This window comes from Schistocerca cancellata, unplaced genomic scaffold (genome assembly GCF_023864275.1).
Source record: "Schistocerca cancellata isolate TAMUIC-IGC-003103 unplaced genomic scaffold, iqSchCanc2.1 HiC_scaffold_1080, whole genome shotgun sequence".
Taxonomy (NCBI): domain Eukaryota; kingdom Metazoa; phylum Arthropoda; class Insecta; order Orthoptera; family Acrididae; genus Schistocerca; species Schistocerca cancellata.
In genome coordinates this window covers 1-25,016 of record NW_026047079.1, presented here as the reverse complement: position 1 = coordinate 25,016, position 25,016 = coordinate 1, and the positions used below count along the sequence as shown (strand labels likewise).

Sequence of the window (25,016 nt, the reverse complement as noted above, 5' to 3'; positions counted from 1 at the left end):
CAGAACAGGGAATCAGTGATCATAAGGCCGTTGCAGCATCCCTGAATATGGAAGTTAATAGGAATATAAAAAAAGGGAGGAAGGTTTATCTGTTTAGCAAGAGTAATAGAAGGCAGATTTCAGACTACCTAACAGATCAAAACGAAAATTTCTGTTCAGACACTGACAATGTTGAGTGTTTATGGAAAAAGTTCAAGGCAATCGTAAAATGCGTTTTAGACAGGTACGTGCCGAGCAAAACTGTGAGGGACGGGAAAAACCCACCGTGGTACAACAACAAAGTTAGGAAACTACTGCGAAAGCAAAGAGAGCTTCACTCCAAGTTTAAACGCAGCCAAAACCTCTCAGACAAACAGAAGCTAAACGATGTCAAAGTTAGCGTAAGGAGGGCTATGCGTGAAGCGTTCAGTGAATTCGAAAGTAAAATACTAGGTGCCGACTTGACAGAAAATCCTAGGAAGTTCTGGTCTTACGTTAAATCAGTAAGTGGCTCGAAACATCATGTCCAGACACTCCGGGATGATGATGGCATTGAAACAGAGGATGACAAGCGTAAAGCTGAAATACTAAACACCTTTTTCCAAAGCTGTTTCACAGAGGAAGACCGCACTGCAGTTCCTTCTCTAAATCCTCGCACCAACGAAAAAATGGCTGACATTGAAATAAGTGTCCAAGGAATAGAAAAGCAACTGGAATCACTCAACAGAGGAAAGTCCACTGGACCTGACGGGATACCAATTCGATTCTACACAGAGTACGCGAAAGAACTTGCCCCCCTTCTAACAGCCGTGTACCGCAAGTCTCTAGAGGAACGGAAGGTTCCAAATGATTGGAAAAGAGCACAGGTAGTCCCAGTCTTCAAGAAGGGTCGTCGAGCAGATGCGCAAAACTATAGACCTATCTCTCTGACGTCGATCTGTTGTAGAATTTTAGAACATGTCTTTTGCTCGAGTATCATGTCGTTTTTGGAAACTCAGAATCTACTATGTAGGAATCAACATGGATTCCGGAAACAGCGATCGTGTGAAACCCAACTCGCTTTATTTGTTCATGAGACCCAGAAAATATTAGATACAGGCTCCCAGGTAGATGCTATTTTCCTTGACTTCCGGAAGGCGTTCGATACAGTTCCGCACTGTCGCCTGATAAACAAAGTAAGAGCCTACGGAATATCAGACCAGCTGTGTGGCTGGATTGAAGAGTTTTTAGCAAACAGAACACAGCATGTTGTTCTCAATGGAGAGACATCTACAGACGTTAAAGTAACCTCTGGCGTGCCACAGGGGAGTGTTATGGGACCATTGCTTTTCACAATATATATAAATGACCTAGTAGATAGTGTCGGAAGTTCCATGCGGCTTTTCGCGGATGATGCTGTAGTATACAGAGAAGTTGCAGCATTAGAAAATTGTAGCGAAATGCAGGAAGATCTGCAGCGGATAGGCACTTGGTGCAGGGAGTGGCAACTGACCCTTAACATAGACAAATGTAATGTATTGCGAATACATAGAAAGAAGGATCCTTTATTGTATGATTATATGATAGCGGAACAAACACTGGTAGCAGTTACTTCTGTAAAATATCTGGGAGTATGCGTGCGGAACGATTTGAAGTGGAATGATCATATAAAATTAATTGTTGGTAAGGCGGGTACCAGGTTGAGATTCATTGGGAGAGTCCTTAGAAAATGTAGTCCATCAACAAAGGAGGTGGCTTACAAAACACTCGTTCGACCTATACTTGAGTATTGCTCATCAGTGTGGGATCCGTACCAGATCGGGTTGACGGAGGAGATAGAGAAGATCCAAAGAAGAGCGGCGCGTTTCGTCACAGGGTTATTTGGTAACCGTGATAGCGTTACGGAGATGTTTAACAAACTCAAGTGGCAGACTCTGCAAGAGAGGCGCTCTGCATCGCGGTGTAGCTTGCTCGCCAGGTTTCGAGAGGGTGCGTTTCTGGATGAGGTATCGAATATATTGCTTCCCCCTACTTATACCTCCCGAGGAGATCACGAATGTAAAATTAGAGAGATTAGAGCGCGCACAGAGGCTTTCAGACAGTCGTTCTTCCCGCGAACCATACGCGACTGGAACAGGAAAGGGAGATAGTGACAGTGGCATGTAAAGTGCCCTCCGCCACACACCGTTGGGTGGCTTGCGGAGTATAAATGTAGATGTAGATGTAGATGTCTAAGCGCTGCACATGACTGACGCCTCCGTTCTTGGTATCACCATGCAGAGCTGCCGCTCACCCAGCGTTTTCCCTGGCTGTTGCGGTTTGATTGTTTTCGTCGATGTCTTTTACAATAGCAACTTCTAGAATAGGAGGGAGCTCGTAGGCGATGCCTTTGCTTACGCAGGAAAAATCTGTTGCCACTACGGGTTTCTAGGTAGAACAGCCGCAGAGCCGTCGTTTCCGTGGTGTAGCGGTTATCACGTCTGCTTTACACGCAGAAGGTCCCCGGTTCGATCCCGGGCGGAAACACGACTTTTTTTAAACCCCTTTTCGGATTCCATTTCCGAGATAACGTCACGTCTGCGTATGCAGGGATAATAAATGTCGTGGGCTACACGGATATCGAGTCATTTTACTGTCAAATGCTCTTGCTCCCATAGTGTACCGGTATTCAGTAACTCAGAACGCTCGTAGCTCCATTCTGGCCGGCAAAGTTTATAATCCATTTCTTCAGGACTACTTCAAGTGCGCTTCATACTGGCTTTCCTGAGCTCACTGCACTCGCCTTGTCACAGCTCTGTTGAAGTGTGAACGTAACTAATAGTGAGAAACTCTTAACTACGCTCAGTCTTGTATCCCACCCTTTGGTTGTTGTCGTCGCTAATCAGATGAAGGTAGACTGCTCCACGATTGAGGTTCGTCTCCACTCACGGTGCACATGTTCTGCAAAGACAACCTTTGTTTTCCGTTGCATGCAAGATTACTGTCGGCTCTTCTACAGCAATCGACCCATGTAATTTACTGGTGTCAGATTCTTGCCATATCAAACGGTCCCTTCATCACCGTAGTGCTACACAAAGCGTGCTGCGGCAGGCATCTATTCTTCATTGCAGAGCTGCAAACGTGGTTGAGCTCCACCTACTCTTCAGCACGGTCAGAACGGTAGGGCTCGTCCGGGCTTTGAACCCGGGACCTCCTGCACCCAAAGCAGGAATCATACCCCTAGACCAACGAGCCACCTGCCAGTAGCAATGAAGCTAATCCCAAGCAGTCCAGCTCCGAGGAACACTAACTTCCATGTAAATCAGAAACAAAAGCGCTTTCTGAAGGCAGCGCTCACCACTGATGGGAAGAATATGAAAGGCAATGAATATAGAGTGAATAATTTCATCGCGCTCTGCAGATGAACACACGGTGGTGTTTCACTTTCGTCATGTGCTTTCTCAGTGTCAAGGGAAGGCAAATGCACTAAACAAAAGAACATCGGGAATCCGAAGCACCAACTCATAACGAAAAGATTGCGGAATATACTGCAAGCAAAACTTCCAGAAGACCACTCCTGAAGGCGTCGGTGCCTTAAGAATTATTCCGTGCAGCAATGATCATCTAGGAAGAGCCAACTGTACGTGTCGATCCACCACACAACTTTTTTTGATATTGTTTTACCTAAATTTCCATTACCTCTTCGTTACATGAATACTGTGTGGTTTTCACCTGATCTGCTTCGTCCAGCAGCGATAGTAGTAAGTAAATCGACGACAGTTTCATTAAAAGTAGGTCAGACACTGAAATCGGAGTTACGTGTAGCTCATGTTATTACGCTTTCAAATGCAGTTTTCCGGCTGGGAGTAGTGGCGTACTCCTGTAATCCAAGCGTCTGGGAGGCCGTTGTTGTGGAAGAGATCTGGGAACAACTACAGATTCGGCCGTTTCATCAGCTCTGGAACGACCGCGACGCCCTCATCGAGCTCTGCAGATTGACCAGATAGCAGTGCGGAATTTTCGGCTAGTGGTGGTTCGGGGTTAAAAGAAGTCGAGAGCAGTGAGCAAAACTACATCGGGAAACCGAAACAGACGACTCATAACGAAAAGATTGCTGAATGTACTGCAAAAGCAAAACTTCGAGAAGACGAAATCTGAAGCCGTCGGTGCCTTAACAATCATTCCGTGCAACAACGATAATCTGGCGAGAGCGAGGCGTGGTTGTCGCTCGACCACACAACACATTTTATATTTGCAATAGCGACTGCGCGAATTGACGGTACCTCGTACGGAAAGAATGAGTAGCTGATGCTGCTGAGGACTCGGCCGCGAGCATTTCCGACGACTTCTTGGGCTCTCATTCGTGATGGCATTCAGACAGGCAAGGGTGCTGTCGATTGTTGCATACGAATGCGAAATACCTGCATTGTGCGTTTCCGCAAAGTGATTTTTACGCCAAAGTTGCGATCGTCCTACAAGTTGTGTCAGATGTGGAGCACAGAGCGTAGCAGTTTCCGTGGTGTAGCGGTTATCACGTCTGCCTAACACGCAGAAGGTCCCCGGTTCGATTCCGGGCGGAAACACTTTTTCGTCGCACTCAACAAGACCCTTGCTACAATCTCTACTGTGACCATTTAAATCAATTTCAAACGGCCCACCACCAGGGCTCAGATGATACATGAAACTCTTTCAGAACCGGCTACTTGGTTTTTGTGCTTACCTGGAGGGCTGGAAATGCGCGGAACAGCCGCCGGCATGACGGTAGTTGCCACACGTTTGCACAAAACGCAAGGGCTCGTCCGGGATTTGAATCCGGGACCTCCTGCACCCGAAGCAGGAATCATACCCCTAGACCAACGAGCCTGTTCGTAGCGTCTAAGCGCTGCACATGACTGACGCCTCCGTTCTTGGTATCACCATGCAGAGCTGCCGCTCACCCAGCGTTTTCCCTGGCTGTTGCGGTTTGATTGTTTTCATCGATGTCTTTTACAATAGCAACTTCTAGAATCGGAGGGAGCTCGTAGGCGATGCCTTTGCTTACGCAGGAAAAATCTGTTGCCACTACAGGTTTCTAGGTAGAACAGCCGCAGAGCCGTCGTTTCCGTGGTGTAGCGGTTATCACGTCTGCTTTACACGCAGAAGGTCCCCGGTTCGATCCCGGGCGGAAACACGCCTTTTTTTAAACCCCTTTTCGGATTCCATTTCCGAGATAACGTCACGTCTGCGTATGCATGGATAATAAATGTCGTGTGCTACACGGATATCGCTTCATTTTACTGTCAAATGCTCTTGCTCCCATAGTGTACCGGTATTCAGTAACTCAGAACGCTCGTAGCTCCATTCTGGCCGGCAAAGTTTATAATCCATTTCTTCAGGACTACTTCAAGTGCGCTTCATACTGGCTTTCCTGAGCTCACTGCACTCGCCTTGTCACAGCTCTGTTGAAGAGTGAACGTAACTAATAGTGAGAAACTCTTAACTACGCTCAGTCTTGTATCCCACCCTTTGGTTGTTGTCGTCGCTAATCAGATGAAGGTAGACTGCTCCACGATTGAGGTTCGTCTCCACTCACGGTGCACATGTTCTGCAAAGACAACCTTTGTTTTCCGTTGCATGCAAGATTACTGTCGGCTCTTCTACAGCAATCGACCCATGTAATTTACTGGTGTCAGATTCTTGCCATATCAAACGGTCCCTTCATCACCGTAGTGCTACACAAAGCGTGCTGCGGCAGGCATCTATTCTTCATTGCAGAGCTGCAAACGTGGGTGAGCTCCACTTACTCTTCAGCACGGTCAAAACGGTAGGGCTCGTCCGGGATTTGAACCCAGGACCTCCTGCACCCAAAGCAGGAATCATACCCCTAGACCAACGAGCCACCTGCCAGTAGCAATGAAGCTAATCCCAAGCAGTCCAGCTCCGAGGAACACTAACTTCCATGTAAATCAGAAACAAAAGCGCTTTCTGAAGGCAGCGCTCACCACTGATGGGAAGAATATGAAAGGCAATGAATATAGAGTGAATAATTTCATCGCGCTCTGCAGATGAACACACGGTGGTGTTTCACTTTCGTCATGTGCTTTCTCAGTGTCAAGGGAAGGCAAATGCACTAAACAAAAGAACATCGGGAATCCGAAACACCAACTCATAACGAAAAGATTGCGGAATATACTGCAAGCAAAACTTCCAGAAGACCACTCCTGAAGGCGTCGGTGCCTTAACAATTATTCCGTGCAGCAATGATCATCTAGGACGAGCCAACTGTACGTGTCGCTCCACCACACAACTTTTTTTGATATTGTTTTACCTAAATTTCCATTACCTCTTCGTTACAAGAATACTGATGGTTTTCACCTGATCTGCTTCGTCCAGCAGCGATAGTAGTAAGTAAATCGACGACAGTTTCATTAAAAGTAGGTCAGACACAGAAATCGGAGTTACGTGTAGCTCATGTTATTACGCTTTCAAATGCAGTTCTCCGGCTGGGAGTAGTGGCGTACTCCTGTAATCCAAGCGTCTGGGAGGCCGTTGTTGTGGAAGAGATCTGGGAACAACTACAGATTCGGCCGTTTCATCAGCTCAGGAACGACCGCGACGCCTTCATCGAGCTCTGTAGATTGACCAGATAGCAGTGCGGAATTTTCGGCTAGTGGTGGCTCGGGGTTAAGAGAAGTCGAGAGCAGTGAGCAAAACTACATCGGGAAACCGAAACAGACGACTCATAACGAAAAGATTGCGGAATGTACTGCAAAAGCAAAACTTCGAGAAGACGAACTCTGAAGCCGTCGGTGCCTTAACAATCATTCCGTGCAGCAACGATAATCTGGCGAGAGCGAGGCGTGGGTGTCGCTCGACCACACAACACATTTTATATAATGTTCTACTTATTCTAAACTTGCGTTTCCAGATCATTAGTAAAATACTGTGTGATTTACACCTGGTTTCCTTCTTCCAAAAGCGATATTAAGAAGTACATCGACTGCAGCGTCATTGACGGTCGTGGGTCCGGGCGCCGGCGCGCCAGCGGTGGCCTGCATGTAGAGGTACCGCTGAGCCCGGGCTCCTCGCCGCTAACGAAGTGATTGCTTTTGGTGACATCATTTGCAATAGCGACTGCGCGAATTGACGGTCGTGGGTCCGGGCGCCGGCGCGCCAGCGGTGGCCTGTCGGAGCTGCTGGTGCCTCCATGTAGAGGTAGCCGCTAACGAAGTGATTGCTTTTGGTGACATCATTTGCAATAGCGACTGCGCGAATTGACGGTACCTCGTATGGAAAGAATGAGTAGCTGATGCTGCTGAGGACTCGGCCGCGAGCATTTCCGACGACTTCTTGGGCTCTCATTCGTGATGGCATTCAGACAGGCAAGGGTGCTGTCGATTGTTGCATACGAATGCGAAATACCTGCATTGTGCGTTTCCGCAAAGTGATTTTTACGCCAAAGTTGCGATCGTCCTACAAGTTGTGTCAGATGTGGAGCACAGAGCGTAGCAGTTTCCGTGGTGTAGCGGTTATCACGTCTGCCTAACACGCAGAAGGTCCCCGGTTCGATTCCGGGCGGAAACACTTTTTCGTCGCACTCAACAAGACCCTTGCTACAATCTCTACTGTGACCATTTAAATCAATTTCAAACGGCCCACCACCAGGGCTCAGATGATACATGAAACTCTTTCAGAACCGGCTACTTGGTTTTTGTGCTTACCTGGAGGGCTGGAAATGCGCGGAACAGCCGCCGGCATGACGGTAGTTGCCACACGTTTGCACAAAACGCAAGGGCTCGTCCGGGAATTGAATCCGGGACCTCCTGCACCCGAAGCAGGAATCATACCCCTAGACCAACGAGCCTGTTCGTAGCATCTAAGCGCTGCACATGACTGACGCCTCCGTTCTTGGTATCACCATGCAGAGCTGCCGCTCACCCAGCGTTTTCCCTGGCTGTTGCGGTTTGATTGTTTTCATCGATGTCTTTTACAATAGCAACTTCTAGAATCGGAGGGAGCTCGTAGGCGATGCCTTTGCTTACGCAGGAAAAATCTGTTGCCACTACGGGTTTCTAGGTAGAACAGCCGCAGAGCCGTCGTTTCCGTGGTGTAGCGGTTATCACGTCTGCTTTACACGCAGAAGGTCCCCGGTTCGATCCCGGGCGGAAACACGACTTTTTTTAAACCCCTTTTCGGATTCCATTTCCGAGATAACGTCACGTCTGCGTATGCATGGATAATAAATGTCGTGTGCTACACGGATATCGCTTCATTTTACTGTCAAATGCTCTTGCTCCCATAGTGTACCGGTATTCAGTAACTCAGAACGCTCGTAGCTCCATTCTGGCCGGCAAAGTTTATAATCCATTTCTTCAGGACTACTTCAAGTGCGCTTCATACTGGCTTTCCTGAGCTCACTGCACTCGCCTTGTCACAGCTCTGTTGAAGAGTGAACGTAACTAATAGTGAGAAACTCTTAACTACGCTCAGTCTTGTATCCCACCCTTTGGTTGTTGTCGTCGCTAATCAGATGAAGGTAGACTGCTCCACGATTGAGGTTCGTCTCCACTCACGGTGCACATGTTCTGCAAAGACAACCTTTGTTTTCCGTTGCATGCAAGATTACTGTCGGCTCTTCTACAGCAATCGACCCATGTAATTTACTGGTGTCAGATTCTTGCCATATCAAACGGTCCCTTCATCACCGTAGTGCTACACAAAGCGTGCTGCGGCAGGCATCTATTCTTCATTGCAGAGCTGCAAACGTGGGTGAGCTCCACTTACTCTTCAGCACGGTCAAAACGGTAGGGCTCGTCCGGGATTTGAACCCAGGACCTCCTGCACCCAAAGCAGGAATCATACCCCTAGACCAACGAGCCACCTGCCAGTAGCAATGAAGCTAATCCCAAGCAGTCCAGCTCCGAGGAACACTAACTTCCATGTAAATCAGAAACAAAAGCGCTTTCTGAAGGCAGCGCTCACCACTGATGGGAAGAATATGAAAGGCAATGAATATAGAGTGAATAATTTCATCGCGCTCTGCAGATGAACACACGGTGGTGTTTCACTTTCGTCATGTGCTTTCTCAGTGTCAAGGGAAGGCAAATGCACTAAACAAAAGAACATCGGGAATCCGAAACACCAACTCATAACGAAAAGATTGCGGAATATACTGCAAGCAAAACTTCCAGAAGACCACTCCTGAAGGCGTCGGTGCCTTAACAATTATTCCGTGCAGCAATGATCATCTAGGACGAGCCAACTGTACGTGTCGCTCCACCACACAACTTTTTTTGATATTGTTTTACCTAAATTTCCATTACCTCTTCGTTACAAGAATACTGATGGTTTTCACCTGATCTGCTTCGTCCAGCAGCGATAGTAGTAAGTAAATCGACGACAGTTTCATTAAAAGTAGGTCAGACACAGAAATCGGAGTTACGTGTAGCTCATGTTATTACGCTTTCAAATGCAGTTCTCCGGCTGGGAGTAGTGGCGTACTCCTGTAATCCAAGCGTCTGGGAGGCCGTTGTTGTGGAAGAGATCTGGGAACAACTACAGATTCGGCCGTTTCATCAGCTCAGGAACGACCGCGACGCCTTCATCGAGCTCTGTAGATTGACCAGATAGCAGTGCGGAATTTTCGGCTAGTGGTGGCTCGGGGTTAAGAGAAGTCGAGAGCAGTGAGCAAAACTACATCGGGAAACCGAAACAGACGACTCATAACGAAAAGATTGCGGAATGTACTGCGAAAGCAAAACTTCGAAAAGACGAACTCTGAAGCCGTCGGTGCCTTAACAATCATTCCGTGCAGCAACGATAATCTGGCGAGAGCGAGGCGTGGGTGTCGCTCGACCACACAACACATTTTATATAATGTTCTACTTATTCTAAACTTGCGTTTCCAGATCATTAGTAAAATACTGTGTGATTTACACCTGGTTTCCTTCTTCCAAAAGCGATATTAAGAAGTACATCGACTGCAGCGTCATTGACGGTCGTGGGTCCGGGCGCCGGCGCGCCAGCGGTGGCCTGTCGGAGCTGCTGGTGCCTCCATGTAGAGGTACCGCTGAGCCCGGGCTCCTCGCCGCTAACGAAGTGATTGCTTTTGGTGACATCATTTGCAATAGCGACTGCGCGAATTGACGGTCGTGGGTCCGGGCGCCGGCGCGCCAGCGGTGGCCTGTCGGAGCTGCTGGTGCCTCCATGTAGAGGTAGCCGCTAACGAAGTGATTGCTTTTGGTGACATCATTTGCAATAGCGACTGCGCGAATTGACGGTACCTCGTATGGAAAGAATGAGTAGCTGATGCTGCTGAGGACTCGGCCGCGAGCATTTCCGACGACTTCTTGGGCTCTCATTCGTGATGGCATTCAGACAGGCAAGGGTGCTGTCGATTGTTGCATACGAATGCGAAATACCTGCATTGTGCGTTTCCGCAAAGTGATTTTTACGCCAAAGTTGCGATCGTCCTACAAGTTGTGTCAGATGTGGAGCACAGAGCGTAGCAGTTTCCGTGGTGTAGCGGTTATCACGTCTGCCTAACACGCAGAAGGTCCCCGGTTCGATTCCGGGCGGAAACACTTTTTCGTCGCACTCAACAAGACCCTTGCTACAATCTCTACTGTGACCATTTAAATCAATTTCAAACGGCCCACCACCAGGGCTCAGATGATACATGAAACTCTTTCAGAACCGGCTACTAGGTTTTTGTGCTTACCTGGAGGGCTGGAAATGCGCGGAACAGCCGCCGGCATGACGGTAGTTGCCACACGTTTGCACAAAACGCAAGGGCTCGTCCGGGAATTGAATCCGGGACCTCCTGCACCCGAAGCAGGAATCATACCCCTAGACCAACGAGCCTGTTCGTAGCATCTAAGCGCTGCACATGACTGACGCCTCCGTTCTTGGTATCACCATGCAGAGCTGCCGCTCACCCAGCGTTTTCCCTGGCTGTTGCGGTTTGATTGTTTTCATCGATGTCTTTTACAATAGCAACTTCTAGAATCGGAGGGAGCTCGTAGGCGATGCCTTTGCTTACGCAGGAAAAATCTGTTGCCACTACGGGTTTCTAGGTAGAACAGCCGCAGAGCCGTCGTTTCCGTGGTGTAGCGGTTATCACGTCTGCTTTACACGCAGAAGGTCCCCGGTTCGATCCCGGGCGGAAACACGACTTTTTTTAAACCCCTTTTCGGATTCCATTTCCGAGATAACGTCACGTCTGCGTATGCATGGATAATAAATGTCGTGTGCTACACGGATATCGCTTCATTTTACTGTCAAATGTTCTTGCTCCCATAGTGTACCGGTATTCAGTAACTCAGAACGCTCGTAGCTCCATTCTGGCCGGCAAAGTTTATAATCCATTTCTTCAGGACTACTTCAAGTGCGCTTCATACTGGCTTTCCTGAGCTCACTGCACTCGCCTTGTCACAGCTCTGTTGAAGAGTGAACGTAACTAATAGTGAGAAACTCTTAACTACGCTCAGTCTTGTATCCCACCCTTTGGTTGTTGTCGTCGCTAATCAGATGAAGGTAGACTGCTCCACGATTGAGGTTCGTCTCCACTCACGGTGCACATGTTCTGCAAAGACAACCTTTGTTTTCCGTTGCATGCAAGATTACTGTCGGCTCTTCTACAGCAATCGACCCATGTAATTTACTGGTGTCAGATTCTTGCCATATCAAACGGTCCCTTCATCACCGTAGTGCTACACAAAGCGTGCTGCGGCAGGCATCTATTCTTCATTGCAGAGCTGCAAACGTGGGTGAGCTCCACCTACTCTTCAGCACGGTCAGAACGGTAGGGCTCGTCCGGGATTTGAACCCAGGACCTCCTGCACCCAAAGCAGGAATCATACCCCTAGACCAACGAGCCACCTGCCAGTAGCAATGAAGCTAATCCCAAGCAGTCCAGCTCCGAGGAACACTAACTTCCATGTAAATCAGAAACAAAAGCGCTTTCTGAAGGCAGCGCTCACCACTGATGGGAAGAATATGAAAGGCAATGAATATAGAGTGAATAATTTCATCGCGCTCTGCAGATGAACAGACGGTGGTGTTTCACTTTCGTCATGTGCTTTCTCAGTGTCAAGGGAAGGCAAATGCACTAAACAAAAGAACATCGGGAATCCGAAACACCAACTCATAACGAAAAGATTGCGGAATATACTGCAAGCAAAACTTCCAGAAGACCACTCCTGAAGGCGTCGGTGCCTTAACAATTATTCCGTGCAGCAATGATCATCTAGGAAGAGCCAACTGTACGTGTCGCTCCACCACACAACTTTTTTTGATATTGTTTTACCTAAATTTCCATTACCTCTTCGTTACAAGAATACTGATGGTTTTCACCTGATCTGCTTCGTCCAGCAGCGATAGTAGTAAGTAAATCGACGACAGTTTCATTAAAAGTAGGTCAGACACAGAAATCGGAGTTACGTGTAGCTCATGTTATTACGCTTTCAAATGCAGTTCTCCGGCTGGGAGTAGTGGCGTACTCCTGTAATCCAAGCGTCTGGGAGGCCGTTGTTGTGGAAGAGATCTGGGAACAACTACAGATTCGGCCGTTTCATCAGCTCAGGAACGACCGCGACGCCTTCATCGAGCTCTGCAGATTGACCAGATAGCAGTGCGGAATTTTCGGCTAGTGGTGGCTCGGGGTTAAGAGAAGTCGAGAGCAGTGAGCAAAACTACATCGGGAAACCGAAACAGACGACTCATAACGAAAAGATTGCGGAATGTACTGCAAAAGCAAAACTTCGAGAAGACGAACTCTGAAGCCGTCGGTGCCTTAACAATCATTCCGTGCAGCAACGATAATCTGGCGAGAGCGAGGCGTGGGTGTCGCTCGACCACACAACACATTTTATATAATGTTCTACTTATTCTAAACTTGCGTTTCCAGATCATCAGTGAAATACTGTGTGATTTACACCTGGTTTCCTTCTTCCAAAAGCGATATTAAGAAGTGCATCGACTGCAGCGTCATTGACGGTCGTGGGTCCGGGCGCCGGCGCGCCAGCGGTGGCCTGTCGGAGCTGCTGGTGCCTCCATGTAGAGCTACCGCTGAGCCCAGGCTCCTCGCCGCTAACGAAGTGATTGCTTTTGGTGACATCATTTGCAATAGCGACTGCGCGAATTGACGGTACCTCGTATGGAAAGAATGAGAAGCTGATGCTGCTGAGGACTCGGCCGCGAGCATTTCCGACGACTTCTTGGGCTCTCATTCGTGATGGCATTCAGACAGGCAAGGGTGCTGTCGATTGTTGCATACGAATGCGAAATACCTGCATTGTGCGTTTCCGCAAAGTGATTTTTACGCCAAAGTTGCGATCGTCCTACAAGTTGTGTCAGATGTGGAGCACAGAGCGTAGCAGTTTCCGTGGTGTAGCGGTTATCACGTCTGCCTAACACGCAGAAGGTCCCCGGTTAGATTCCGGGCGGAAACACTTTTTCGTCGCACTCAACAAGACCCTTGCTACAATCTCTACTGTGACCATTTAAATCAATTTCAAACGGCCCACCACCAGGGCTCAGATGATACATGAAACTCTTTCAGAACCGGCTACTTGGTTTTTGTGCTTACCTGGAGGGCTGGAAATGCGCGGAACAGCCGCCGGCATGACGGTAGTTGCCACACGTTTGCACAAAACGCAAGGGCTCGTCCGGGATTTGAACCCGGGACCTCCTGCACCCGAAGCAGGAATCATACCCCTAGACCAACGAGCCTGTTCGTAGCGTCTAAGCGCTGCACATGACTGACGCCTCCGTTCTTGGTATCACCATGCAGAGCTGCCGCTCACCCAGCGTTTTCCCTGGCTGTTGCGGTTTGATTGTTTTCATCGATGTCTTTTACAATAGCAACTTCTAGAATCGGAGGGAGCTCGTAGGCGATGCCTTTGCTTACGCAGGAAAAATCTGTTGCCACTACGGGTTTCTAGGCAGAACAGCCGAAGAGCCGTCGTTTCCGTGGTGTAGCGGTTATCACGTCTGCTTTACACGCAGAAGGTCCCCGGTTCGATCCCGGGCGGAAACACGACTTTTTTTAAACCCCTTTTCGGATTCCATTTCCGAGATAACGTCACGTCTGCGTATGCATGGATAATAAATGTCGTGTGCTACACGGATATCGCTTCATTTTACTGTCAAATGCTCTTGCTCCCATAGTGTACCGGTATTCAGTAACTCAGAACGCTCGTAGCTCCATTCTGGCCGGCAAAGTTTATAATCCATTTCTTCAGGACTACTTCAAGTGCGCTTCATACTGGCTTTCCTGAGCTCACTGCACTCGCCTTGTCACAGCTCCGTTGAAGTGTGAACGTAACTAATAGTGAGAAACTCTTAACTACGCTCAGTCTTGTATCCCACCCTTTGGTTGTTGTCGTCGCTAACCAGATGAAGGTAGACTGCTCCACGATTGAGGTTCGTCTCCACTCACGGTGCACATGTTCTGCAAAGACAACCTTTGTTTTCCGTTGCATGCAAGATTACTGTCGGCTCTTCTACAGCAATCGACCCATGTAATTTACTGGTGTCAGATTCTTGCCATATCAAACGGTCCCTTCATCACCGTAGTGCTACACAAAGCGTGCTGCGGCAGGCATCTATTCTTCATTGCAGAGCTGCAAACGTGGGTGAGCTCCACCTACTCTTCAGCACGGTCAAAACGGTAGGGCTCGTCCGGGATTTGAACCCGGGACCTCCTGCACCCAAAGCAGGAATCATACCCCTAGACCAACGAGCCACCTGCCAGTAGCAATGAAGCTAATCCCAAGCAGTCCAGCTCCGAGGAACACTAACTTCCATGTAAATCAGAAACAAAAGCGCTTTCTGAAGGCAGCGCTCACCACTGATGGGAAGAATATGAAAGGCAATGAATATAGAGTGAATAATTTCATCGCGCTCTGCAGATGAACAGACGGTGGTGTTTCACTTTCGTCATGTGCTTTCTCAGTGTCAAGGGAAGGCAAATGCACTAAACAAAAGAACATCGGGAATCCGAAACACCAACTCATAACGAAAAGATTGCGGAATATACTGCAAGCAAAACTTCCAGAAGACCACTCCTGAAGGCGTCGGTGCCTTAACAATTATTCCGTGCAGCAATGATCATCTAGGAAGAGCCAACTGTACGTGTCGCTCCACCACACAACTTTTTTTGATATTGTTTTACCTAAATTTCCATTACCTCTTCGTTACAAGAATACTGATGGTTTTCACCTGATCTGCTTCGTCCAGCAGCGATAGTAGTAAGTAAATCGACGACAGTTTCATTAAAAGTAGGTCAGACACAGAAATCGGAGTTACGTGTAGCTCATGTTATTACGCTTTCAAATGCAGTTCTCCGGCTGGGAGTAGTGGCGTACTCCTGTAATCCAAGCGTCTGGGAGGCCGTTGTTGTGGAAGAGATCTGGGAACAACTACAGATTCGGCCGTTTCATCAGCTCAGGAACGACCGCGACGCCTTCATCGAGCTCTGCAGATTGACCAGATAGCAGTGCGGAATTTTCGGCTAGTGGTGGCTCGGGGTTAAGAGAAGTCGAGAGCAGTGAGCAAAACTACATCGGGAAACCGAAACAGACGACTCATAACGAAAAGATTGCGGAATGTACTGCAAAAGCAAAACTTCGAGAAGACGAACTCTGAAGCCGTCGGTGCCTTAACAATCATTCCGTGCAGCAACGATAATCTGGCGAGAGCGAGGCGTGGGTGTCGCTCGACCACACAACACATTTTATATAATGTTCTACTTATTCTAAACTTGCGTTTCCAGATCATCAGTGAAATACTGTGTGATTTACACCTGGTTTCCTTCTTCCAAAAGCGATATTAAGAAGTGCATCGACTGCAGCGTCATTGACGGTCGTGGGTCCGGGCGCCGGCGCGCCAGCGGTGGCCTGTCGGAGCTGCTGGTGCCTCCATGTAGAGCTACCGCTGAGCCGCTACCGCTGAGCCCAGGCTCCTCGCCGCTAACGAAGTGATTGCTTTTGGTGACATCATTTGCAATAGCGACTGCGCGAATTGACGGTACCTCGTATGGAAAGAATGAGAAGCTGATGCTGCTGAGGACTCGGCCGCGAGCATTTCCGACGACTTCTTGGGCTCTCATTCGTGATGGCATTCAGACAGGCAAGGGTGCTGTCGATTGTTGCATACGAATGCGAAATACCTGCATTGTGCGTTTCCGCAAAGTGATTTTTACGCCAAAGTTGCGATCGTCCTACAAGTTGTGTCAGATGTGGAGCACAGAGCGTAGCAGTTTCCGTGGTGTAGCGGTTATCACGTCTGCCTAACACGCAGAAGGTCCCCGGTTAGATTCCGGGCGGAAACACTTTTTCGTCGCACTCAACAAGACCCTTGCTACAATCTCTACTGTGACCATTTAAATCAATTTCAAACGGCCCACCACCAGGGCTCAGATGATACATGAAACTCTTTCAGAACCGGCTACTTGGTTTTTGTGCTTACCTGGAGGGCTGGAAATGCGCGGAACAGCCGCCGGCATGACGGTAGTTGCCACACGTTTGCACAAAACGCAAGGGCTCGTCCGGGATTTGAACCCGGGACCTCCTGCACCCGAAGCAGGAATCATACCCCTAGACCAACGAGCCTGTTCGTAGCGTCTAAGCGCTGCACATGACTGACGCCTCCGTTCTTGGTATCACCATGCAGAGCTGCCGCTCACCCAGCGTTTTCCCTGGCTGTTGCGGTTTGATTGTTTTCATCGATGTCTTTTACAATAGCAACTTCTAGAATCGGAGGGAGCTCGTAGGCGATGCCTTTGCTTACGCAGGAAAAATCTGTTGCCACTACGGGTTTCTAGGCAGAACAGCCGAAGAGCCGTCGTTTCCGTGGTGTAGCGGTTATCACGTCTGCTTTACACGCAGAAGGTCCCCGGTTCGATCCCGGGCGGAAACACGACTTTTTTTAAACCCCTTTTCGGATTCCATTTCCGAGATAACGTCACGTCTGCGTATGCATGGATAATAAATGTCGTGTGCTACACGGATATCGCTTCATTTTACTGTCAAATGCTCTTGCTCCCATAGTGTACCGGTATTCAGTAACTCAGAACGCTCGTAGCTCCATTCTGGCCGGCAAAGTTTATAATCCATTTCTTCAGGACTACTTCAAGTGCGCTTCATACTGGCTTTCCTGAGCTCACTGCACTCGCCTTGTCACAGCTCCGTTGAAGTGTGAACGTAACTAATAGTGAGAAACTCTTAACTACGCTCAGTCTTGTATCCCACCCTTTGGTTGTTGTCGTCGCTAACCAGATGAAGGTAGACTGCTCCACGATTGAGGTTCGTCTCCACTCACGGTGCACATGTTCTGCAAAGACAACCTTTGTTTTCCGTTGCATGCAAGATTACTGTCGGCTCTTCTACAGCAATCGACCCATGTAATTTACTGGTGTCAGATTCTTGCCATATCAAACGGTCCCTTCATCACCGTAGTGCTACACAAAGCGTGCTGCGGCAGGCATCTATTCTTCATTGCAGAGCTGCAAACGTGGGTGAGCTCCACCTACTCTTCAGCACGGTCAAAACGGTAGGGCTCGTCCGGGATTTGAACCCGGGACCTCCTGCACCCAAAGCAGGAATCATACCCCTAGACCAACGAGCCACCTGCCAGTAGCAATGAAGCTAATCCCAAGCAGTCCAGCTCCGAGGAACACTAACTTCCATGTAAATCAGAAACAAAAGCGCTTTCTGAAGGCAGCGCTCACCACTGATGGGAAGAATATGAAAGGCAATGAATATAGAGTGAATAATTTCATCGCGCTCTGCAGATGAACAGACGGTGGTGTTTCACTTTCGTCATGTGCTTTCTCAGTGTCAAGGGAAGGCAAATGCACTAAACAAAAGAACATCGGGAATCCGAAACACCAACTCATAACGAAAAGATTGCGGAATATACTGCAAGCAAAACTTCCAGAAGACCACTCCTGAAGGCGTCGGTGCCTTAACAATTATTCCGTGCAGCAATGATCATCTAGGAAGAGCCAACTGTACGTGTCGCTCCACCACACAACTTTTTTTGATATTGTTTTACCTAAATTTCCATTACCTCTTCGTTACAAGAATACTGATGGTTTTCACCTGATCTGCTTCGTCCAGCAGCGATAGTAGTAAGTAAATCGACGACAGTTTCATTAAAAGTAGGTCAGACACAGAAATCGGAGTTACGTGTAGCTCATGTTATTACGCTTTCAAATGCAGTTCTCCGGCTGGGAGTAGTGGCGTACTCCTGTAATCCAAGCGTCTGGGAGGCCGTTGTTGTGGAAGAGATCTGGGAACAACTACAGATTCGGCCGTTTCATCAGCTCAGGAACGACCGCGACGCCTTCATCGAGCTCTGCAGATTGACCAGATAGCAGTGCGGAATTTTCGGCTAGTGGTGGCTCGGGGTTAAGAGAAGTCGAGAGCAGTGAGCAAAACTACATCGGGAAACCGAAACAGACGACTCATAACGAAAAGATTGCGGAATGTACTGCAAAAGCAAAACTTCGAGAAGACGAACTCTGAAGCCGTCGGTGCCTTAACAATCATTCCGTGCAGCAACGATAATCTGGCGAGAGCGAGGCGTGGGTGTCGCTCGACCACACAACACATTTTATATAATGTTCTACTTATTCTAAACTTGCGTTTCCAGATCATCAGTGAAATACTGTGTGATTTACACCTGGTTTCCTTCTTCCAAAAGCGATATTAAGAAGTGCATCGACTGCAGCGTCATTGACGGTCGTGGGTCCGGGCGCCGGCGCGCCAGCGGTGGCCTGTCGGAGCTGCTGGTGCCTCCATGTAGAGCTACCGCTGAGCCCAGGCTCCTCGCCGCTAACGAAGTGATTGCTTTTGGTGACATCATTTGCAATAGCGACTGCGCGAATTGACGGTACCTCGTATGGAAAGAATGAGAAGCTGATGCTGCTGAGGACTCGGCCGCGAGCATTTCCGACGACTTCTTGGGCTCTCATTCGTGATGGCATTCAGACAGGCAAGGGTGCTGTCGATTGTTGCATACGAATGCGAAATACCTGCATTGTGCGTTTCCGCAAAGTGATTTTTACGCCAAAGTTGCGATCGTCCTACAAGTTGTGTCAGATGTGGAGCACAGAGCGTAGCAGTTTCCGTGGTGTAGCGGTTATCACGTCTGCCTAACACGCAGAAGGTCCCCGGTTAGATTCCGGGCGGAAACACTTTTTCGTCGCACTCAACAAGACCCTTGCTACAATCTCTACTGTGACCATTTAAATCAATTTCAAACGGCCCACCACCAGGGCTCAGATGATACATGAAACTCTTTCAGAACCGGCTACTTGGTTTTTGTGCTTACCTGGAGGGCTGGAAATGCGCGGAACAGCCGCCGGCATGACGGTAGTTGCCACACGTTTGCACAAAACGCAAGGGCTCGTCCGGGATTTGAACCCGGGACCTCCTGCACCCGAAGCAGGAATCATACCCCTAGACCAACGAGCCTGTTCGTAGCGTCTAAGCGCTGCACATGACTGACGCCTCCGTTCTTGGTATCACCATGCAGAGCTGCCGCTCACCCAGCGTTTTCCCTGGCTGTTGCGGTTTGATTGTTTTCATCGATGTCTTTTACAATAGCAACTTCTAGAATCGGAGGGAGCTCGTAGGCGATGCCTTTGCTTACGCAGGAAAAATCTGTTGCCACTACGGGTTTCTAGGCAGAACAGCCGAAGAGCCGTCGTTTCCGTGGTGTAGCGGTTATCACGTCTGCTTTACACGCAGAAGGTCCCCGGTTCGATCCCGGGCGGAAACACGACTTTTTTTAAACCCCTTTTCGGATTCCATTTCCGAGATAACGTCACGTCTGCGTATGCATGGATAATAAATGTCGTGTGCTACACGGATATCGCTTCATTTTACTGTCAAATGCTCTTGCTCCCATAGTGTACCGGTATTCAGTAACTCAGAACGCTCGTAGCTCCATTCTGGCCGGCAAAGTTTATAATCCATTTCTTCAGGACTACTTCAAGTGCGCTTCATACTGGCTTTCCTGAGCTCACTGCACTCGCCTTGTCACAGCTCCGTTGAAGTGTGAACGTAACTAATAGTGAGAAACTCTTAACTACGCTCAGTCTTGTATCCCACCCTTTGGTTGTTGTCGTCGCTAACCAGATGAAGGTAGACTGCTCCACGATTGAGGTTCGTCTCCACTCACGGTGCACATGTTCTGCAAAGACAACCTTTGTTTTCCGTTGCATGCAAGATTACTGTCGGCTCTTCTACAGCAATCGACCCATGTAATTTACTGGTGTCAGATTCTTGCCATATCAAACGGTCCCTTCATCACCGTAGTGCTACACAAAGCGTGCTGCGGCAGGCATCTATTCTTCATTGCAGAGCTGCAAACGTGGGTGAGCTCCACCTACTCTTCAGCACGGTCAAAACGGTAGGGCTCGTCCGGGATTTGAACCCGGGACCTCCTGCACCCAAAGCAGGAATCATACCCCTAGACCAACGAGCCACCTGCCAGTAGCAATGAAGCTAATCCCAAGCAGTCCAGCTCCGAGGAACACTAACTTCCATGTAAATCAGAAACAAAAGCGCTTTCTGAAGGCAGCGCTCACCACTGATGGGAAGAATATGAAAGGCAATGAATATAGAGTGAATAATTTCATCGCGCTCTGCAGATGAACAGACGGTGGTGTTTCACTTTCGTCATGTGCTTTCTCAGTGTCAAGGGAAGGCAAATGCACTAAACAAAAGAACATCGGGAATCCGAAACACCAACTCATAACGAAAAGATTGCGGAATATACTGCAAGCAAAACTTCCAGAAGACCACTCCTGAAGGCGTCGGTGCCTTAACAATTATTCCGTGCAGCAATGATCATCTAGGAAGAGCCAACTGTACGTGTCGCTCCACCACACAACTTTTTTTGATATTGTTTTACCTAAATTTCCATTACCTCTTCGTTACAAGAATACTGATGGTTTTCACCTGATCTGCTTCGTCCAGCAGCGATAGTAGTAAGTAAATCGACGACAGTTTCATTAAAAGTAGGTCAGACACAGAAATCGGAGTTACGTGTAGCTCATGTTATTACGCTTTCAAATGCAGTTCTCCGGCTGGGAGTAGTGGCGTACTCCTGTAATCCAAGCGTCTGGGAGGCCGTTGTTGTGGAAGAGATCTGGGAACAACTACAGATTCGGCCGTTTCATCAGCTCAGGAACGACCGCGACGCCTTCATCGAGCTCTGCAGATTGACCAGATAGCAGTGCGGAATTTTCGGCTAGTGGTGGCTCGGGGTTAAGAGAAGTCGAGAGCAGTGAGCAAAACTACATCGGGAAACCGAAACAGACGACTCATAACGAAAAGATTGCGGAATGTACTGCAAAAGCAAAACTTCGAGAAGACGAACTCTGAAGCCGTCGGTGCCTTAACAATCATTCCGTGCAGCAACGATAATCTGGCGAGAGCGAGGCGTGGGTGTCGCTCGACCACACAACACATTTTATATAATGTTCTACTTATTCTAAACTTGCGTTTCCAGATCATCAGTGAAATACTGTGTGATTTACACCTGGTTTCCTTCTTCCAAAAGCGATATTAAGAAGTGCATCGACTGCAGCGTCATTGACGGTCGTGGGTCCGGGCGCCGGCGCGCCAGCGGTGGCCTGTCGGAGCTGCTGGTGCCTCCATGTAGAGCTACCGCTGAGCCCAGGCTCCTCGCCGCTAACGAAGTGATTGCTTTTGGTGACATCATTTGCAATAGCGACTGCGCGAATTGACGGTACCTCGTATGGAAAGAATGAGAAGCTGATGCTGCTGAGGACTCGGCCGCGAGCATTTCCGACGACTTCTTGGGCTCTCATTCGTGATGGCATTCAGACAGGCAAGGGTGCTGTCGATTGTTGCATACGAATGCGAAATACCTGCATTGTGCGTTTCCGCAAAGTGATTTTTACGCCAAAGTTGCGATCGTCCTACAAGTTGTGTCAGATGTGGAGCACAGAGCGTAGCAGTTTCCGTGGTGTAGCGGTTATCACGTCTGCCTAACACGCAGAAGGTCCCCGGTTAGATTCCGGGCGGAAACACTTTTTCGTCGCACTCAACAAGACCCTTGCTACAATCTCTACTGTGACCATTTAAATCAATTTCAAACGGCCCACCACCAGGGCTCAGATGATACATGAAACTCTTTCAGAACCGGCTACTTGGTTTTTGTGCTTACCTGGAGGGCTGGAAATGCGCGGAACAGCCGCCGGCATGACGGTAGTTGCCACACGTTTGCACAAAACGCAAGGGCTCGTCCGGGATTTGAACCCGGGACCTCCTGCACCCGAAGCAGGAATCATACCCCTAGACCAACGAGCCTGTTCGTAGCGTCTAAGCGCTGCACATGACTGACGCCTCCGTTCTTGGTATCACCATGCAGAGCTGCCGCTCACCCAGCGTTTTCCCTGGCTGTTGCGGTTTGATTGTTTTCATCGATGTCTTTTACAATAGCAACTTCTAGAATCGGAGGGAGCTCGTAGGCGATGCCTTTGCTTACGCAGGAAAAATCTGTTGCCACTACGGGTTTCTAGGCAGAACAGCCGAAGAGCCGTCGTTTCCGTGGTGTAGCGGTTATCACGTCTGCTTTACACGCAGAAGGTCCCCGGTTCGATCCCGGGCGGAAACACGACTTTTTTTAAACCCCTTTTCGGATTCCATTTCCGAGATAACGTCACGTCTGCGTATGCATGGATAATAAATGTCGTGTGCTACACGGATATCGCTTCATTTTACTGTCAAATGCTCTTGCTCCCATAGTGTACCGGTATTCAGTAACTCAGAACGCTCGTAGCTCCATTCTGGCCGGCAAAGTTTATAATCCATTTCTTCAGGACTACTTCAAGTGCGCTTCATACTGGCTTTCCTGAGCTCACTGCACTCGCCTTGTCACAGCTCCGTTGAAGTGTGAACGTAACTAATAGTGAGAAACTCTTAACTACGCTCAGTCTTGTATCCCACCCTTTGGTTGTTGTCGTCGCTAACCAGATGAAGGTAGACTGCTCCACGATTGAGGTTCGTCTCCACTCACGGTGCACATGTTCTGCAAAGACAACCTTTGTTTTCCGTTGCATGCAAGATTACTGTCGGCTCTTCTACAGCAATCGACCCATGTAATTTACTGGTGTCAGATTCTTGCCATATCAAACGGTCCCTTCATCACCGTAGTGCTACACAAAGCGTGCTGCGGCAGGCATCTATTCTTCATTGCAGAGCTGCAAACGTGGGTGAGCTCCACCTACTCTTCAGCACGGTCAAAAACGGTAGGGCTCGTCCGGGATTTGAACCCGGGACCTCCTGCACCCAAAGCAGGAATCATACCCCTAGACCAACGAGCCACCTGCCAGTAGCAATGAAGCTAATCCCAAGCAGTCCAGCTCCGAGGAACACTAACTTCCATGTAAATCAGAAACAAAAGCGCTTTCTGAAGGCAGCGCTCACCACTGATGGGAAGAATATGAAAGGCAATGAATATAGAGTGAATAATTTCATCGCGCTCTGCAGATGAACAGACGGTGGTGTTTCACTTTCGTCATGTGCTTTCTCAGTGTCAAGGGAAGGCAAATGCACTAAACAAAAGAACATCGGGAATCCGAAACACCAACTCATAACGAAAAGATTGCGGAATATACTGCAAGCAAAACTTCCAGAAGACCACTCCTGAAGGCGTCGGTGCCTTAACAATTATTCCGTGCAGCAATGATCATCTAGGAAGAGCCAACTGTACGTGTCGCTCCACCACACAACTTTTTTTGATATTGTTTTACCTAAATTTCCATTACCTCTTCGTTACAAGAATACTGATGGTTTTCACCTGATCTGCTTCGTCCAGCAGCGATAGTAGTAAGTAAATCGACGACAGTTTCATTAAAAGTAGGTCAGACACAGAAATCGGAGTTACGTGTAGCTCATGTTATTACGCTTTCAAATGCAGTTCTCCGGCTGGGAGTAGTGGCGTACTCCTGTAATCCAAGCGTCTGGGAGGCCGTTGTTGTGGAAGAGATCTGGGAACAACTACAGATTCGGCCGTTTCATCAGCTCAGGAACGACCGCGACGCCTTCATCGAGCTCTGCAGATTGACCAGATAGCAGTGCGGAATTTTCGGCTAGTGGTGGCTCGGGGTTAAGAGAAGTCGAGAGCAGTGAGCAAAACTACATCGGGAAACCGAAACAGACGACTCATAACGAAAAGATTGCGGAATGTACTGCAAAAGCAAAACTTCGAGAAGACGAACTCTGAAGCCGTCGGTGCCTTAACAATCATTCCGTGCAGCAACGATAATCTGGCGAGAGCGAGGCGTGGGTGTCGCTCGACCACACAACACATTTTATATAATGTTCTACTTATTCTAAACTTGCGTTTCCAGATCATCAGTGAAATACTGTGTGATTTACACCTGGTTTCCTTCTTCCAAAAGCGATATTAAGAAGTGCATCGACTGCAGCGTCATTGACGGTCGTGGGTCCGGGCGCCGGCGCGCCAGCGGTGGCCTGTCGGAGCTGCTGGTGCCTCCATGTAGAGCTACCGCTGAGCCGCTACCGCTGAGCCCAGGCTCCTCGCCGCTAACGAAGTGATTGCTTTTGGTGACATCATTTGCAATAGCGACTGCGCGAATTGACGGTACCTCGTATGGAAAGAATGAGAAGCTGATGCTGCTGAGGACTCGGCCGCGAGCATTTCCGACGACTTCTTGGGCTCTCATTCGTGATGGCATTCAGACAGGCAAGGGTGCTGTCGATTGTTGCATACGAATGCGAAATACCTGCATTGTGCGTTTCCGCAAAGTGATTTTTACGCCAAAGTTGCGATCGTCCTACAAGTTGTGTCAGATGTGGAGCACAGAGCGTAGCAGTTTCCGTGGTGTAGCGGTTATCACGTCTGCCTAACACGCAGAAGGTCCCCGGTTAGATTCCGGGCGGAAACACTTTTTCGTCGCACTCAACAAGACCCTTGCTACAATCTCTACTGTGACCATTTAAATCAATTTCAAACGGCCCACCACCAGGGCTCAGATGATACATGAAACTCTTCAGAACCGGCTACTTGGTTTTTGTGCTTACCTGGAGGGCTGG

General features: G+C 48.7%; 31 non-coding genes across 31 annotated transcripts; 16 read left to right on the top strand and 15 right to left on the bottom strand.

Moving 5' to 3' along the window:
- Positions 1 to 2,411: 2,411 nt before the first annotated feature.
- On the top strand, positions 2,412 to 2,484 carry Trnav-uac (transfer RNA valine (anticodon UAC)). Its single transcript has one exon. It is a non-coding gene; the product is annotated as a tRNA-Val (tRNA).
- Positions 2,485 to 3,120: 636 nt separating this feature from the next.
- On the bottom strand, positions 3,121 to 3,192 carry Trnap-ugg (transfer RNA proline (anticodon UGG)). Its single transcript has one exon. It is a non-coding gene; the product is annotated as a tRNA-Pro (tRNA).
- Positions 3,193 to 4,447: 1,255 nt separating this feature from the next.
- Positions 4,448 to 4,520, top strand: Trnav-aac (transfer RNA valine (anticodon AAC)). Its single transcript has one exon. It is a non-coding gene; the product is annotated as a tRNA-Val (tRNA).
- A 208-nt stretch (positions 4,521 to 4,728) lies between these two features.
- Positions 4,729 to 4,800, bottom strand: Trnap-cgg (transfer RNA proline (anticodon CGG)). Its single transcript has one exon. It is a non-coding gene; the product is annotated as a tRNA-Pro (tRNA).
- Positions 4,801 to 5,034: 234 nt separating this feature from the next.
- On the top strand, positions 5,035 to 5,107 carry Trnav-uac (transfer RNA valine (anticodon UAC)). Its single transcript has one exon. It is a non-coding gene; the product is annotated as a tRNA-Val (tRNA).
- Positions 5,108 to 5,743: 636 nt separating this feature from the next.
- Positions 5,744 to 5,815, bottom strand: Trnap-ugg (transfer RNA proline (anticodon UGG)). Its single transcript has one exon. It is a non-coding gene; the product is annotated as a tRNA-Pro (tRNA).
- Positions 5,816 to 7,427: 1,612 nt separating this feature from the next.
- Trnav-aac (transfer RNA valine (anticodon AAC)) lies at positions 7,428 to 7,500 on the top strand. The gene has a single exon. It is a non-coding gene; the product is annotated as a tRNA-Val (tRNA).
- Positions 7,501 to 7,708: 208 nt separating this feature from the next.
- On the bottom strand, positions 7,709 to 7,780 carry Trnap-cgg (transfer RNA proline (anticodon CGG)). Its single transcript has one exon. It is a non-coding gene; the product is annotated as a tRNA-Pro (tRNA).
- Positions 7,781 to 8,014: 234 nt separating this feature from the next.
- On the top strand, positions 8,015 to 8,087 carry Trnav-uac (transfer RNA valine (anticodon UAC)). Its single transcript has one exon. It is a non-coding gene; the product is annotated as a tRNA-Val (tRNA).
- A 636-nt stretch (positions 8,088 to 8,723) lies between these two features.
- Positions 8,724 to 8,795, bottom strand: Trnap-ugg (transfer RNA proline (anticodon UGG)). The gene has a single exon. It is a non-coding gene; the product is annotated as a tRNA-Pro (tRNA).
- Positions 8,796 to 10,426: 1,631 nt separating this feature from the next.
- Trnav-aac (transfer RNA valine (anticodon AAC)) lies at positions 10,427 to 10,499 on the top strand. The gene has a single exon. It is a non-coding gene; the product is annotated as a tRNA-Val (tRNA).
- Positions 10,500 to 10,707: 208 nt separating this feature from the next.
- Trnap-cgg (transfer RNA proline (anticodon CGG)) lies at positions 10,708 to 10,779 on the bottom strand. Its single transcript has one exon. It is a non-coding gene; the product is annotated as a tRNA-Pro (tRNA).
- A 234-nt stretch (positions 10,780 to 11,013) lies between these two features.
- Positions 11,014 to 11,086, top strand: Trnav-uac (transfer RNA valine (anticodon UAC)). Its single transcript has one exon. It is a non-coding gene; the product is annotated as a tRNA-Val (tRNA).
- Positions 11,087 to 11,722: 636 nt separating this feature from the next.
- Positions 11,723 to 11,794, bottom strand: Trnap-ugg (transfer RNA proline (anticodon UGG)). Its single transcript has one exon. It is a non-coding gene; the product is annotated as a tRNA-Pro (tRNA).
- A 1,500-nt stretch (positions 11,795 to 13,294) lies between these two features.
- Trnav-aac (transfer RNA valine (anticodon AAC)) lies at positions 13,295 to 13,367 on the top strand. Its single transcript has one exon. It is a non-coding gene; the product is annotated as a tRNA-Val (tRNA).
- A 208-nt stretch (positions 13,368 to 13,575) lies between these two features.
- Trnap-cgg (transfer RNA proline (anticodon CGG)) lies at positions 13,576 to 13,647 on the bottom strand. Its single transcript has one exon. It is a non-coding gene; the product is annotated as a tRNA-Pro (tRNA).
- A 234-nt stretch (positions 13,648 to 13,881) lies between these two features.
- Positions 13,882 to 13,954, top strand: Trnav-uac (transfer RNA valine (anticodon UAC)). The gene has a single exon. It is a non-coding gene; the product is annotated as a tRNA-Val (tRNA).
- A 636-nt stretch (positions 13,955 to 14,590) lies between these two features.
- Trnap-ugg (transfer RNA proline (anticodon UGG)) lies at positions 14,591 to 14,662 on the bottom strand. Its single transcript has one exon. It is a non-coding gene; the product is annotated as a tRNA-Pro (tRNA).
- A 1,514-nt stretch (positions 14,663 to 16,176) lies between these two features.
- Positions 16,177 to 16,249, top strand: Trnav-aac (transfer RNA valine (anticodon AAC)). Its single transcript has one exon. It is a non-coding gene; the product is annotated as a tRNA-Val (tRNA).
- Positions 16,250 to 16,457: 208 nt separating this feature from the next.
- Positions 16,458 to 16,529, bottom strand: Trnap-cgg (transfer RNA proline (anticodon CGG)). The gene has a single exon. It is a non-coding gene; the product is annotated as a tRNA-Pro (tRNA).
- A 234-nt stretch (positions 16,530 to 16,763) lies between these two features.
- On the top strand, positions 16,764 to 16,836 carry Trnav-uac (transfer RNA valine (anticodon UAC)). Its single transcript has one exon. It is a non-coding gene; the product is annotated as a tRNA-Val (tRNA).
- A 636-nt stretch (positions 16,837 to 17,472) lies between these two features.
- Positions 17,473 to 17,544, bottom strand: Trnap-ugg (transfer RNA proline (anticodon UGG)). Its single transcript has one exon. It is a non-coding gene; the product is annotated as a tRNA-Pro (tRNA).
- Positions 17,545 to 19,044: 1,500 nt separating this feature from the next.
- Trnav-aac (transfer RNA valine (anticodon AAC)) lies at positions 19,045 to 19,117 on the top strand. Its single transcript has one exon. It is a non-coding gene; the product is annotated as a tRNA-Val (tRNA).
- A 208-nt stretch (positions 19,118 to 19,325) lies between these two features.
- Trnap-cgg (transfer RNA proline (anticodon CGG)) lies at positions 19,326 to 19,397 on the bottom strand. The gene has a single exon. It is a non-coding gene; the product is annotated as a tRNA-Pro (tRNA).
- Positions 19,398 to 19,631: 234 nt separating this feature from the next.
- Positions 19,632 to 19,704, top strand: Trnav-uac (transfer RNA valine (anticodon UAC)). The gene has a single exon. It is a non-coding gene; the product is annotated as a tRNA-Val (tRNA).
- A 636-nt stretch (positions 19,705 to 20,340) lies between these two features.
- Trnap-ugg (transfer RNA proline (anticodon UGG)) lies at positions 20,341 to 20,412 on the bottom strand. The gene has a single exon. It is a non-coding gene; the product is annotated as a tRNA-Pro (tRNA).
- A 1,500-nt stretch (positions 20,413 to 21,912) lies between these two features.
- Positions 21,913 to 21,985, top strand: Trnav-aac (transfer RNA valine (anticodon AAC)). The gene has a single exon. It is a non-coding gene; the product is annotated as a tRNA-Val (tRNA).
- A 208-nt stretch (positions 21,986 to 22,193) lies between these two features.
- On the bottom strand, positions 22,194 to 22,265 carry Trnap-cgg (transfer RNA proline (anticodon CGG)). Its single transcript has one exon. It is a non-coding gene; the product is annotated as a tRNA-Pro (tRNA).
- A 234-nt stretch (positions 22,266 to 22,499) lies between these two features.
- On the top strand, positions 22,500 to 22,572 carry Trnav-uac (transfer RNA valine (anticodon UAC)). The gene has a single exon. It is a non-coding gene; the product is annotated as a tRNA-Val (tRNA).
- Positions 22,573 to 23,209: 637 nt separating this feature from the next.
- On the bottom strand, positions 23,210 to 23,281 carry Trnap-ugg (transfer RNA proline (anticodon UGG)). The gene has a single exon. It is a non-coding gene; the product is annotated as a tRNA-Pro (tRNA).
- A 1,514-nt stretch (positions 23,282 to 24,795) lies between these two features.
- On the top strand, positions 24,796 to 24,868 carry Trnav-aac (transfer RNA valine (anticodon AAC)). The gene has a single exon. It is a non-coding gene; the product is annotated as a tRNA-Val (tRNA).
- The last annotated feature ends 148 nt before the right edge of the window (positions 24,869 to 25,016 follow it).